A 15,654-nucleotide genomic window follows, 5' to 3' on the forward strand; every position below is an offset into this window, starting at 1 on the left:
GCAGGGGAGAGGGCCAGAGGGAGGGAGAAAGAGAGAGAAAATCTTAAGCAGGCTCCATGTTCAGTGCAGAGCTGGATAAAGGGCTTAATCCCATGATCCTGGGATCATGACCCAGGCCAAAATCAAGAGACAAAATCAGGAGTCAACCAACTGAGCCACCCAGGTGCCCCAAGTCTTATCTCTTCTTGATTGCTGCAGAGCATTTTGTCCTTGACTCTTGGCTTTTTTCACTCCAAAGAACATTTAGAGTCTCCCCACTCCATTCTTGGCTTTGGTTTTACAGAATCTGGGTAATGGGTAGAGAAAACTGGGAAAATCAAGAAAAGAAACTGCTTGAAGTAGGAAGAGAGGATTTAAAAACAGAGGGAAATGAAAAGGAGGGGCCATGGGCTGAAATTCAGGGAAAAAAAGAGTTTTTTGAGGATTCAGACAAGTTTGGGGGCCCAATTGAAAGAACTAAGAGAATTTTAAGAGATTATACAATGAATCAAGAATTGGAACATATTCTGGGGCACCTGGGTGGCTTAATCAGTTGAGAGTCTGACTTCAACTCAGGTCATGATCTCACAGTTCCTGAGTTTGAGCCCCACATGGGCTCTCTGCTGTCAGCGGTGCCCATTTTGGATCTTCTGTCTCCCTCTCTCTCTGCACCTCCCCCACTCATGCTCTCTGTATGTCAAATATAAAAAGTAAACATTAAAAAAATAACTGGAACATACTCTAACATACTTAGACTACATTAGAATTAAAAAAATAAAAAACAATTAGTGGGCAATGTTTCCTTAAAGCAATCTATGCTATGAGCAGACCATGTGTGCCTTGGCTTTTATATAGGTAAAAAATGATACTCTGTGTTCCTTCCAAGTCCAAGATTTTAGGAGGTTCTTCAGAACCAGCATATTCTGAAATTCTCTCTTCTTTTTTTTTTTATTTGTTTTTGTTTTGTTTTGTTTTTAAAGGCTTATCTTTCAATGTAGTCAGATATAGTCTTTTCTTAAAGTTTATTTATGTATTCTCAGAGATAGAGACAGTGGGGGAGGGGACAGAGAGAGAGAATACAAAGCAGGCTCTGTGCCATCAGCATGGAGCCTGATGTGGGGCTCAAACTCACAAACGGTGAGATCACGACCTGAGCCGAAGTTGGATACTTAACTGACTGAGCCACCCAAAGCCCCCTGAATTCTCTTAATCCTGATCACCATGCTTTATCTAAAAATTGTTAAAATTTTAGATTTTTATTGGTGTATGGTATTAAATTTTCCCATATTTGTATTTTTAAATATAAAATTTCTTCAGTATCATTTGATTAAAAAATTTTGAATTATTAAAAGGAAAAGTAGAATCTCTATCCTCTTCACTCCCATTTTCAATGTTTAAATGTCATCATTGACAGTTTTGTTATATATTGCTGTTATATATAGCAATGAACATAAATATATTTTAATATATATTTTAGTTCCTTAGAACTCAGACTTGACTCCACAACTGAACACAGTTCTTTCTATCAGCCTGGAGCTGAGCTCCCTTAAATGATATAATGCACAATCATACATTATTGACAGCTTCTATCTTGGTAAATCCCCATTTTCTGTCAAAACACTTAAGGTGTTTTGTGCCTCCATGTCTATACTTGTAGTAGTCAGGATAGGCTAAATGTTGCTTGCACTAACAACTAATTCTATAACACAGTTTTTTTTTTCTTACCGCCACTCCCATTGTGGGTCAGCAGGGGCTTCTGCTCATTTAAGGACCCTGCTATGTGCTTCCACTATCCCAGAGCAGTAGGAAGGGCACATAATCATCTGGACAGTGGCACCTGTAACTTCTACCTGGAAATGAGATACATCACTTCTGTTCACTTTTCATTGGCCAAAGCAAGTTACATGGCCATGCCTAACTTCAAAAGAAGGGAGAAGTATAATTCCATTAGTGACTGGAAAGTGACAGCTGAAAATATTTGGTAAACACAATTCATGACTCAGTATTTTAACACCTATAATTTCTTTTCTGGGGTCATCTATCAAATCCTAGCCACTTTTGGGAAAGAGCAATATTTTGCATTACTGCCTCCTATCTTTCCCCTCAAATATGCCTTAATATTCTACCTATGAATGCTATGGAAGCAGAATGTATAAAGCTGAAAATAAGGCCACTACCAAAAACATTATAAGAAGACTACATAGATTCCCAAAATATGGACATTTAGTTCTAATTCTACTTGCTTTACTTTTTTTAAGTCAATTTGCTGTATACAGTGTTTCAGAGAGCTCCTTTATTTCTGTGATTCCTTATTTTTTTGTTGGGTTAAAAAGGGCAAGCACGCAACAGAATTGTGACTAGCATTCGACTTAATATGCAACACTAGGCCTACTATTTGGTTCTTATAGACCTTAGCAATAACAAATGTTTACTGATAAGTGGTTAAATGCTTGAGGTATTTATTTTTAGACTAGGCTTTCATTTTTTCCAAACCAGTTCATGAAGAGCAAAATCATATGTGAAACAGTCACACTAAACTTGGCTGAAAACAAAAGACTCTGACTAGAGTGCCTGGAAGAATATTTAATCATTATTCCCCTAGCCCAGCATATTTCTCAGTAGAGACAAGAGCATATACTGTGGCCATGGAAAATCTAGGGAACTGGAACTCTTGAAAATACCATTTATGCTACATCAAACTTGATCCCACTCAGGCAACATAAATCTTTCCCATATGTGATGACTGCTTGTTGCCCAGCTTCCAATTCTAAAACAGACACTGTAAATATCCCAAATACTCCTCTTTAATTTCTACCAAGAGTCTGCAGCTATCTTTATGCTTGCAGTTGAATAAAGGGTTCTCTAATAAACTAGAAAGAGAGATCATTCACTCTGGGAAGAGTAAAGAGATGTAATCTTATATTTCAGGTATAAATTGGAGCTATTTTCATATCCCAGAATAGATCTAAATTTCAATAAAAATAAATTGCCCTTTAAAGAATGATACAATAAAATTAAAGAGAGCCCAAACAAAATCTACATTGAGTTTGGAACTGTACTCTAAAACTCTCAATGTTTTGGCCCAGGATATCATTATAAGGACCATTTTCATAACCCCAAAACAATGTGGTATGATAAAGGATAATTTGTACTGCTACCTGGAAAGCAAGAGGAGGTCTAAGTGATGTAATATGGCCAATGAATTGTCTGATTTTCTAAGGCATTTAGGTGACTTAAAGTAGGACTTCTTGAAGTGTGGTCCATGGATAACCTGCATCGTAATCACCTGGAGTTTTTGTTAAAATATCCTAGGGCCCCATACCAGGTTCCCTGAATCAGACACTGTGACACAGGCCCACAAATCTGCATTTTAAGTTCTTCAGGTGATTTTTGTATCTGCTAAAAATATCTAATACCCACAGATTTATTGAGAGAGAGTAAGAAGAAAAGAATATTTAAAATCAGGGGATTGGAAAACAGGCAATGAAACATTCTAAATTATATCATAAAGCAAGGAGATGTACAAATCTAGTGATCTTTAGAAGAGAAAATATCATACTGATGGTTTAATAGGACTTCTCAAGATGATTTTGAAGAATCCTCAACATTGCATCTCCGGGAGGTGCAATCATAATCCCCAATAACAGTCTCTATAGGGAATGAACTAACATGGCTGGCACTAACTTCCCCACCCCTAAGACCTTTCCATAGGTAGTCTACTGTGCATATCAGAGGTCCAGACTGGGCACAGTCCTGCAGAACACCTGGCTTTCCCTGATTACCAATACTTGTAATTTGCTTCTCTCTACTACTATTTGACTCTCCATGCTAGCTCAGCCTTTCCCCACACTCTCTAGGATTAGATTTTGGGTGCTCCTACTGTAACCTGAATTTTTGCTTCTTTGGTGTCTTAGTTCCTATCTAGTGTCTAATACCCAGTTACTCAATGAGCCTACATTTTGTTTTCCATTTCACTCTTAAGAAAGATCCCACCCTGAACTGCAGCCAATCTGCTGACTAATTTCTCTGAAAACAAAAGCCTGCTTGACCTGTTTAGCATACAATCTTTGATTGCCTGACATTTATCTGTCTGTCTGGATCGCATTTGCCACACCATGGTACTCTTGATGCTGACTGCTTTCCCAGATTATACCCCAATGTTGTTAAGCCTGTGGGATGCCATGCCTGGCCTCTCAGAAAAGATTTTTGTTCAGAGCCTGCATTCACATTTGCAGGGAGTAACAATCTCTTGCCCCACCCTGGATACAAGTCTACTTCTGCATACCATCCCCTCTCTGTCTACACACTGGGTAATAGGAAACGGCCATACACAGGCAGTTGCCAAGTTTTGGCCAAGAAATTCCATAGATGTCCCAGAGGACCAGTGAAAACCTAAACAGCCCATACTTTGGAAAATTCTCACATCAGTAAGTTGCGTTAAGAACTTCTCAGGACTTCGATCTTCATAGGGAAGTTCTTGGTGAGTCCAAATTTAGCCTTTACTCTGAGTAAACTGCAATTCCCTCAGAAAGCCAGTAAGTGACTTTTTTTTTTCCCTTTCTGTCTGTGATCTCTATGGAGCCCATAGACTTGGACCAGATGTTACTTGTTGGGCAGCTTAGCTGTGCTTTAAGAACTTGGGTAAAGATCACTCATTACAGTATGGGTTCACTTTATAAGGCACTTTTAGGCTGGCAATAATCCTTCTGAGCAATTTACCAACCTTTCAATATTTTCTCTATGTCACTTCAGATAACATTGGTAAGGAATAGAAACATAGCAGATGTTTCTGGTCCTTAGAGATCAGAATTTGGATGAAATACAGACTAAAATATGAAGCTCTATTAAGCTGTCTAGAGTAGAGATTCTCCTATAAGATTACTCTTTTCATCCCTAATCCTCTCACCTCAATGCTCAAGACCTAAACAGGGTAAATCCTACACTTTGTCTCTCTAGCCTTGATGTTCCTCCAACTTCGAAGAAAAATAAGTAGAGTTTAGACTTTTGATAAGACTTTTAACCATTATTTCTATACTAGCATTTTCTACAGTAAAATAGGCAGCTAAAAACAATTGGTTTAAGTTAAACAACGATTTATGTAGAAGGAAGGAATAGATGTTGGTCTACAAAATCAAGTGTATAAAATCTAACTTCCTTATCCTTTTATACTGTCAGGTGGCTGAAATGTAACCTTAGTTAATCCAGGGCTGCCACTTTCCTAGGAGCCATCTGATGTTGGGTACTTCTAGGATTCTATGTCTTGGATAGAGGAGAGTGGGAATCTGGTCTGTTATCATCATCCTTTGCACCACAGGCATCTCCAAGATGCTTTTTTTTTCCTGGCTTGTTCCTGGCCTTCAGTCTACAAACCCTGGGACTGTCTTCCTTGCCCTATCCCCTGGCTCTTCCAAGTTTGACTCTCACTGCCTCTTCTCCTCTTCTCTTGGCTGCACTGAGGACATGGGATGAGCTGGGGTGGGGGGTGCTGTTTTGGACATGCCTGCCTACATACCCATTTTGAATATCCTGGTACGATGTAGAACAGCACTAAAAGATGATTTGAGTTTTGTAGCCTCCAGGTCCTACATATAGGAAGTGATTCACGGATTCCTCTGCTCTTAGATTCCCCCAGTCTGGTCCAGGTTTCCAGTTCTGTCTTCCAGGTACCTAGTTCAGGCAGTGGGGTAGAGTGTGGCAAAACATGGAGCCCCTACTCTAGAATACCACCATCCTTTAAGCGGCTAAAGTCCCTTTGCTTCCCTCTGATTCTTCTCTTTGGCTTCTTGCCATGAGAACCACTATCTGTTTTTAGGGATGGGATAAAGCGATCAGTTTTATTTTGCTGTTGTTGTTGTTGTTGTTGTTGTTGTTGTTATCATTTAAGGTTTGGATCCTGAGGATTTATGGAGCTAACTTTTTGAAACTCAAATACTGCTGCAAACAAAAATCTCCAAAGCACTTTTTCCCCCTAAATTATCCTTTTTGTGAAGCAATGTTTGTCATATAATGAATGAAATTTGAAAAAAAAAATGTAAGGGAACAGACCATGAGTGAATATCAAAATGTTTCTCGAATTTCAGCACTCAGCCTAAGCCTCCATCACATAAAGGGACTGCTGAAACTCTGACAAATGGTGAAAAAGTAAGATACACAAAATTTAATAAACCACCTGAATGGTGAAATGAGTGAAAGTGGTTAAAAAAATAAACACCTGAATGACCACCTGCTTTATTACGAAATCTGAGTAAATATGAAATAAGATCTATGTAGAGCAAAAACCTGGAATATTTTACCCAGAGGGGAAAAGAAAAGTTCATTGCTGTTGCCTGTGTCCTTATACTTTCCATTCAACTAAACAGATGTCTGGTGTCATAACAGGCTGCCTAATCCTTTAACATATCTTTGTGTGAGAGTACCTCACACAGGATGTATGTTCCTTTGTAACAACAAGACTAGAGCCATATCAGGCCCCTAAATTTGTCATCTGGTGTCAGGCAATGCATTAAGTGCCAGTAATACAAATCTGTAAGATAAAGTCCCTGCCCTCCAGGAGCTTACAGTGCAGCTCAGCTAGGAAAGTGGACCAGTAAGTACGAAATTAAAATGCAAAGTGGTGAAAGCCATAGAAGTCAATGTTGGGAGGTAAGTGTAGGGATGGAGTCAGGGAAGGCATCTCAGAAGAGGTCATAATCTCGAAAAAGGCAAGGCTGAGGAACACTTTGGGCTGAAAGGCCACCATGAGTGGCAAATAATACAAAGGGGAGAACAGAAAAAGGCTGAGGTCAGGTATTTATATGAAAAAGTGGCAGACATGGTGACAAATCTGCATGGAGGGACGAAAACATTCATTCACTCTTTTAAAATTTTTTTAATGTTCATTTATTTTTGAGAGAGAGAGACAGAGCATGAGTGGGGGAGAGGCAGAGAGAGAGGGAAACACAGAATCTGAAGCAGATTCCAGGCTCTGAGCTATCAGCACAGAGCCCTGGGTGGAGCTCCAATTCACAAACTGCGAGATCATGAAGTTGGATGCTTAACTGACTGAGACACCCAGGAGCCCCAGGAAAACATTCATTCTTAAAAATGTAGTTATCGCAAGCCATTTCCCCACTGTGTGCATGCATGCGTGTGTGTGTGTGTGTGTGTGTGTGTTCTTAAGAACATTACATATTATATAACTGCCACAACATAATACTGATATTTTTCTGAAATGTATCAATATATCTCCAACACAGAGATTTACTTTACTTCAGAGAAAACTGTGGTGCACTAGGGGTTGCACTTCTGGGAGGATTCATAAATATTTAATTATTCCATTCGTGAAGGCTGTCAGTAATTCCCATTTCAAGAGCTGAGGAAGTTTAAAGTCAAGTAAACAGCATTTGGAAGGCTTTCTCCACCAAAAAGCAGCTCCTATGAATGAAAAAGAGGGTGGATCTCTGCTTTCCACACTGGAATCCAGCTATTCCTGCTGACACTGGGAAATGAAGAGAGAAGGAAAGAGAAGACTCAGATTTATTTCCATTGTGATTTTGAGACTATTTAATATTCCAAGAAGCTGCCAGTATAACAAGGTGCACACTCTTAGAAGAAACACCCTCTAGACTTGCTCTATGATCATGGATAAGGCTCTTCACCTAGTTTGGCCTGCTTTGGTTAGGTGAAATGTATGAGGGCTTAATTACAAGATCCAAGACCCCATCCAACTTCCATACTATATGACTTAGGCAACTTCCATTCATAAGTAATTAATGAGTAGATTAAGGAAATGAAATAAACCACAGAAGCTTTGATGCTAAAAATGAGCCAAAGTCCTCTGAGAAACAACTTAGTCTCTGGGGGGAAGGGCTAGAGAAGACACTAGCAATAGCTTTCAAAAAATTGGTACTGCATACAAGGACAAATGGTCAGGATATCTACCCAAAGTAGAGGCCATGTGTCGATTTGGAAAAACAATCAATCCATTACTCTAGAATAAAATTATAGCAAAATAATATTCCCGGAATGCGTCTGAAACCCCTTAGTCATTACTCTGGAGTATTTCCACTTAAATTTGACTATGTCATTGCATGGATTATTAAATTCACAGAAAGAGAGGCAGTCTAAAAATGAGGCAGAGAGCCTGTTGTCAAAAATCTGGGATAGATTCCTGGCTCCTCCATTTGTTTTGTGACTATAAGTTTGAGTCATAAAGAATAAACAAAGAAAGTCACACAGAAACATTGAATAAAGAAAAATGTTCATTTGTGGCATATAGTTTGTAGTTATATAAAAAAAAGAAGAAAAAGAAAAAAGACAATTTCTTTTCCTTTGATTGCTCCTCTTAAAAGAAAAGAATGAGCCAGAAGATGCCATTGTCTCAAAATAAAATAAAACACCCACTTAACTTTTGTTTTACATCATTTGCAATTGGGCTAAGGTCTGGGTTTAGCTTTAGAGTAGATTTCTTGAAAAAAAAAAAACAAATTGAACTCATTAAGAATAAACCAGTCTCTTTCACTGGATTGCATTTTTAAAGAATGTTTAGTATAAATCCGATAAAATGTATTCTATTGGCTACTGGATGAAGGAATGTATGGGGCATGCACAGAGCACTATAGCCCTTGCATATATGGGTTTGATACACATTACCTATTATTGGTACACTTATTATGCTTATTTTATGTGAGAAAATGGAGGCTTAGAAATGGTAAGTAGTTTGCATAGGATGATACATGTAAAATGTGCCAGAACTGAGCCTCAGGTCCTGTAAATAAATTCCACAGTTCCTGCTTTTAACTATCTATTAAGGATTCACTGAAAATTTGGGGGGAAATGTGCTATATATACTATATATAATATATATATTATGTAATATATATTATATGCTATACTATATATACTATTTACTATGTATACTATATATTATATATAGTATATACTATACTATATATACTATATATTATATATAGTATATACTATACTATATATACTATATATTATAGGTAGTATATACTATACTATATATACTATATATTATAGGTAGTATATACTATATATACTGTATATATTCTATACTGTATATGGCATATATAATATATGTATATATTTTATATATATACTATATGTATACTATATATATATATATATATATATATATATATATATATATATATTTTAATTGTAGATATCTGGAGTGGCAATGCATTGGAGAGAGGAAGACCAGTAAGGAGACAGTGGGTTAAGAAGAGATAATTCAATTCTAAGCAAGGTAGTGGTCAGGGGAATGAAAAAGAATGCAAAGAATGTAGTTTTTAAAATTCTATATTAACTGTCACTTGGTTGCATAGGAAGTGAGGAAGAAGATAAAGGATGAAAGGCTGGTTGGAGTAAGGGAATGATATGGATTTTGCAGTACTAGAATACCTGAAACAGCCTTGTATGGGGAGCTCTGACTAGCAGGGCAACCACAGAAGGTTGTGCAGTCAAGCTGGGACCGATGTGTAGCCCACTTCCCTGCCAAGGAGAAAATCCTAATACAAGTGTTGCGCATAAAGAGAAAGGAAACTTGTATTTATAACTTGTACTAACTGTGGGTTACAAGAGGTCTTGCCGACCAGATCTCTAGATTGGGCTTTAAATCAAAGCCATGGGACTGGATGAGGAAGAAAGTATACAGTGGTGGCAAATCAAACAAACATAGACACCCAGAGGAAGAAGGTAGGAAAAAAGACAGGAGCCCTCTAAAGAAAGTGAAGAAAGAAGGGTGCAAACATAGGCTAGTACAAGATCCCTAACGTTAAAAGATAGAAATATTTCAAGAAGAGCATGGCAGTAAACATTATCAATGGCAGAAAAAGCAGAGGTGAGCAATGGATGAAAAGCTCTGGATTTAGCAGTTAATTTAGCCATCATTAGCAACCTCTGAGAGGTAATCTGAGTATTGTGGTAGAAATAAATGCCAAACTTCAAAGAGTTTTATAGTCAGAGGGAGGTTGGAAAGCAAAAGCAAAAACAGAAGAAAAAAAAACACAAATTTTTCTTGGCATCAGGAAGAGAGAGGTTGGTTGAGAAAGTAGAGTGTTTGTTTGTTTGGTGTAGCAGAGGCCTGAACATTGGTTGTGCACTGAGAAAAAACAAAGGTGCAAGTAAAAGGACATAATTTATGAAGCAAATTCCAGTTTCATCTTTATAAATATTTTGTTTAAAAGTTCCATAAACACTAGTGGCCCAGGAAATGCTTTAGCAAATACTCATTAACAAAGTGACAGCTATTTAAAAATGTTCCCATAGCTATTATATGTTTATCACCCCTTGTGTAATAAAGACTTCTGGCATGGAATCTTGAGTTCTTTCTTTAGTATGAGAACCCTTCTGTTCCCTGGGGATTTTCAGAGAATAGGGTACATGGCTGACCTCTTACTCAGACAGAAGGAAATTATGCTTCTACCTCTTGCCCCAGATTAAATTTATCATCCAGTCATTACTTCTGGATGAATATAGAAGTTAAACTAAAAGTTGGAAGCCTTGGTTCTAGATGAATAATTTTTCTGGACTTAGTTCCCCTATGCTGCAAAAAAAGGGATTTAGACTTGCAAATTTCTAAGCCATTACAATTCTAAATTAATCCAATGAGCAAAAAATATCACATGTAAATGAATGCTTATCCTTATTTTATGTATGACAGAACACACTGAAACAATGTAGGCCCCCGACAGTGGGGGACGTATTCTGTTACTTTTGATATTGCCATAGAATAGAATAGAATAGAATATTATGCAGCTGTATATTATTTTTTCCCAAAGTGTTCTAACATAGAAAAGAGTTGCCAATAAAATGTTAAATGAAAAAAGGTGGAATCCAAATTTGCAGTATCAAACAATTTTGTAAAAGTAAAACAAAACAAAACATTGATACTCTATTATATGTGCACAGATACAGAAAGAAACCTAATAGCAATGAATCCCCTAGAGAGTGGAATTGGTGATAATAATTTAGTTCTCCTTTTATATTGTCACTGTCTTCATAATCATTATAATTGTTAACTTTCTTGTGATTTATGGGGGGCATTTTATACCCCGGGTTTGCAGGAAAGTTGTTTTCCTTTCCATTGTATTCAGATCTACTTATAACATCTTCAGGCACGGAGATGGAGAACACATAGATGCTGTCTTCCTTCTGGACTCGCACCGTGCCACGGAGAAAGGCCACAGAACATACCTTTGGAATTAAATGCATTCAGAAGCAAGCAGGTTGGAGAGAGAAGGTAAATCAAAATGAAAATTGCTCCCTTGAAATACTATTATTATTTTTGTTAATTTGGAAACATACCACTGTTTACCGAGAGCTCTATAGCTTACATAATCTTTAAAAACTAATTTTAAAAATTTTAAGATCACCAAAATAAGATTTGGCCTGAAGAACTGTCTTAGACTCAGTCCACATTTATTTTTTCTTCTAATATCCTGCTGTGTTTCCCAATAATAATAATAAATCAAATAATGTTAATAAAATAAATAATAGCAGCCTCTGCTTGTAGCAAGTGTACTATAAATTCCACAATACCTTCAGTCAAATAAACAAAGGATAGAGGAAAGGGGTTGATATTTTCATGTCTTCAAACTGCTTTTTTTTTTTTTTTTTTTTTTTAGATTTCATGCATTTATTTTTGAGACAGGAGAGAGAGAGAGAATCTCAACCAGACTCCATGCTAAGAGTAGGGAATGGAGCTTGATTCCATGCACTGTAAGATCATGACCTGAGCTAAAATTAAGAGACAGGGGCTCAACAGATTGAGCCACCCAGGCACCCCCAAGTTTGCTTTTTAAATTATTATCGACTATAGGCATCTGATGCTTTTCTTTATAGCAATTCAGAGTTCTAAATTGCTGTTTGCTAATAGCAATTTCATAATTTATTAATGGCATCACTTAAAGAAGTTTTTATGTTTTAGTATAACCAAATAATAAACTGAATAACAAATACTCCAATAATAAAACATGAAGTAAAACATGGGGCTCCCGGGTGGCTCATTCGGTTGGGTGTCGGAATTCAGCTCAGGTCATGATCTCACAGTCTGTGAATTCAGGCCCTGTGTCGGGCTCTGTGCTGACAGCTCAGAGCCTGGAGCTTGCTTCAGATTCTGTCTCTCTCACTCTCTGCCTCTCTCCCACTCACACTGTTTCTCTCCCTCTCTCAAAAATAAATAAACATTAAAAAAATTTTTAAAAAGAAATGAAGTAAAACATGATGGTTTTAGCATTATTTTTTGTTCAGGCCCTTTCAATTTAGGAATTGGAATTTATATTCATTCAACAAACATTTATTGCGTGATTAAAGTGAATGAAAAGAATCTTGGTCTTTGACCACATCACTTCCTAAATTGTCCAGAAGTACCAACTTAGTACATGAAGCAAAGGCCAATGTATAAGAACATACCTGGGTCAGTTTGAGCATCTTTTCTGAGGGATTAAAATTGAAAATGAGCTAAATTTTGATTTTTATGAGAAGGGAGCAGTCATCTCTTTCTCTCTTCAACAACTAAGGAATTACTGATAGCTTCTGTCCCCTGTCCACCACATACAGCATTGGACCTGACACCTCCTTGCAACACATGCACTCACTCACCGAATTCTTGTTTAGGAGGGTCTGTGTTCTGAGGCTTCTGGAGCAGTCTCACAAGGCTGTGTCAAGAGAGACCCTTCTAAAACATCATCGGTGAACATGAACAGGTGTTGACTTACTTCAGGGACTTCTTCTTTTTCTAGTTTTAAACAGCACTTTTTAGATGGAAATCTTCATAAGTGTACACTCAAAAAGGTGCTGAGTTTTCAGTAGTTTTAAGTTGTGACAGTACAGTTCCCACTATAAAATACGTATCCCTTCATACGGCTGGTTTCCTAATTAGGTGAGCATGTGAAAATTAAATTTTGATTAGGCTGAAAGCCTTAATCAAGTAAAAACTAAAATCTTCATTGTATCGACGTCAAATAGCATATTTTCAGCTTTAAAGAGTTATGTTTCAATTGGAATAACATTTTATTTCACAAGAACCCATACCATTGCTCTGTGCTGACAGCTCAGAGCCTGCTTGGGATTCTCTCCCTTCTCTCTTGCAACACCTCCACCTCCTCCCTGTCCCCCACAATGAATAAATAAATATTAAAACAAAAATAACCCATGCCATTTAACTGAAGGAATGAAGAAGCAAAAAAAAAAAAAAAAAAAAAAAGCAAAATCTCTAGCTTTTAGGCAATGATTCTAAAGTTATGTGGACCCTAAATTCACTGTTGTAGACAAAAGGCCATCCCTTAATTCATTGTTTCAAACAGAAAGAGTCTGCCATATACAGCACAAGATACTTTAATACCCAGTAACAATTTTTACACTGACTATATGAAAATTGTATTTTAAAAAGAATTTAAGCAAAGGGGCGCCTGGGTGTCTCAGTCGGTTGAGCCTCTGACTTTGGCTCAGGTCATGATCTCACTGTTTGTGGGTTCAAGCCCCTCATTGGGCTCACTGCTGTCTGTGCGGAGCCTGCTTTGGATCCTCTGCCCCCCCCCCTCTCTCTGCCCCTCCGCTGTTCATGCTCTCTCTCAAAAACAAACATTAAAAATATACATATTCATTAAAAAAAAAAAAGAAAAAAAGAGCTTGAGCAAAAAAGGCCTCTAACACAAAAGGCCTCACACATAATTCTAAATAAGCTATATAGTCAAGCCATTAGCAATGGACTCTAATTAAAGTTGGAATTTAGAATTGCTCTGGACTCAGTTTATAGCTTCATGTATCTCTCTAATATGCCCAGTTTAATTTTTGTCATGGGTAGAGTGGGATTAATTATCAAGATCACTGAGAAACCAGTGATTGATTTTGCATTGCAACGCACAACATAAAAAAAATATTGAAAGACAGGAAATGGTATATTCTGCTACTAAATTCAATGCTTTATCATATTTTCAACTTAAAAGAAGTTGTAACTAAGTAAGGATATGGTTAAAGAAATCAAGGCATTATCGAAACAGTGGCAAAAGATGTATTTTTTCCTTAAAGCATAATGACACAGAACTGCATAGACTAGATGAGAAATATTTTTCCTTTTCCCTAACTCTTTCCTACAAAGAATTATTATGCTATTTCCCAGCCACACATGCGTATGAATAGCAAATGTGTAAATGGAACTAAAATAAAATACTTAGTATTTGATTGATATTAAGTCTGCCCCATGAGATTTGGTTAGTCACTGATTCCTTGACACATGCCTCCAGTAACTTTATAAAGAGAACAGACAACACTTTCTGTATCTGATGCAGTAACGCCTTACTTATCCCAGAGCCACTTCCATGGCAACTTCTACTACAGAACACAACTAAGGACTTGGACTCAAACCAAAAGTCTCCTGAGCACCTAAAATAGATGTCACCGTGTCTATGCGCTTTGGTCTGTGCACTTTCCTCATAAGAGAATCTCTTGAGCCCTCGAATAAAGTTCTTGCTTCTCATTCCTTCCATGATTTTTTTATAAACTTTTTTTCTGGTTTTCTTATGCATAGCACAAAAGAAATAATAATTATAAAGATGTGGATAAGGTTGCAGGGAGTTGTTAGAAGAATGCAAACTGTCCACACCCATAAGAAGTCACATTTCCATATGGATGCTGGTTGCAGGAGGAAAAAATGTCCTATAAAAATAATACAATTAAAATACAGCATAGTGATTATGTGACCTTTTGACAAAAGGAGTAAAACCCGTGCATACCACAGAATAGGCCCCCAATGTATCATTACATTTAGAAAAATTCTACAATGTGTATCCATGATGAAAAGGTTGGGCAATTCAGAAAACGTTAAATTGAATTTAGTTCCCTCCAGAGAGATATCAAAATATATACTGGACCTCAGAAAGTTAACTATCCAAAAATGGCTAAATTCTTTCTAAAACCTCTGCAGTTTTCAGTGGCAAACTTGCAAGCTTTACTTTTTGGAAAGTTGACAAATGTAGAACTCCTTAATTGTCTCATGACTTGTTAATTGGCCAGCAGCAAATATTATATATTAACTAGCCAGGCCTCCGGAGAAAGAGTGACATTTCAGATGACAGTGGTTCCTTTCTGTCCACTCCATGGCCACTTTGGGCTCTTCCCCTTCTGCTCTGAGAGCCTCCATAGCTCAGTGATTTGAGATACTGGAAATATTGTCACTTTAAGATGGATGAACTTAAAGATAAACCTCATTAAAAAAAAAAGAAGCTTGCCAGAATTTTTAAAAATAAATGGAAGTGAAGGGAAGGAAGGGTTAAAATGAACAATTAAACATAGAAGTAATTTTTTTTAATGTTTATTTATTTTTGAGAGGGAGACATAGAGCACAAGGGGGGAGGGGCAGAGAGAGAGGGAGACAGAATCTGAAGCAGGCTCCAGGCTCTGAGCTGTCAGCATAGAGCCTGTGGTGGGGCTCGAACCCAGGAACCATGAGATCATGACCTGAGCCAAAGCCGGAAGCTCAACGGACTGAGCCACCCAGGCACCCCAAATATAGAAGTAGATTAAAGGTAAAACCCTAATTCAAAATTGTGTGTTTCGCAGGTCAGATCCACCAAGCTGTAATGAGGTCAGTGAGCCTCAACCAAGTCAGTTCAAGTGCCTGGAGCTGCTCTGACTTGGCTCTATGCTGTTTCTATACTTGAAGTCGAAGAT

The 15,654-nt window shown here is 37.4% G+C and overlaps 1 protein-coding gene across 6 annotated transcripts in view; it reads right to left on the reverse strand.

The window, feature by feature from the left end:
• ARHGAP24 (Rho GTPase activating protein 24) overlaps positions 1-15,654 on the reverse strand; it is a 648,119-nt gene that overhangs the window by 197,673 nt on the left and 434,792 nt on the right. The window lies entirely within an intron of this gene.

Source organism: Acinonyx jubatus, chromosome B1, assembly GCF_027475565.1.
Source record: "Acinonyx jubatus isolate Ajub_Pintada_27869175 chromosome B1, VMU_Ajub_asm_v1.0, whole genome shotgun sequence".
Taxonomy (NCBI): domain Eukaryota; kingdom Metazoa; phylum Chordata; class Mammalia; order Carnivora; family Felidae; genus Acinonyx; species Acinonyx jubatus.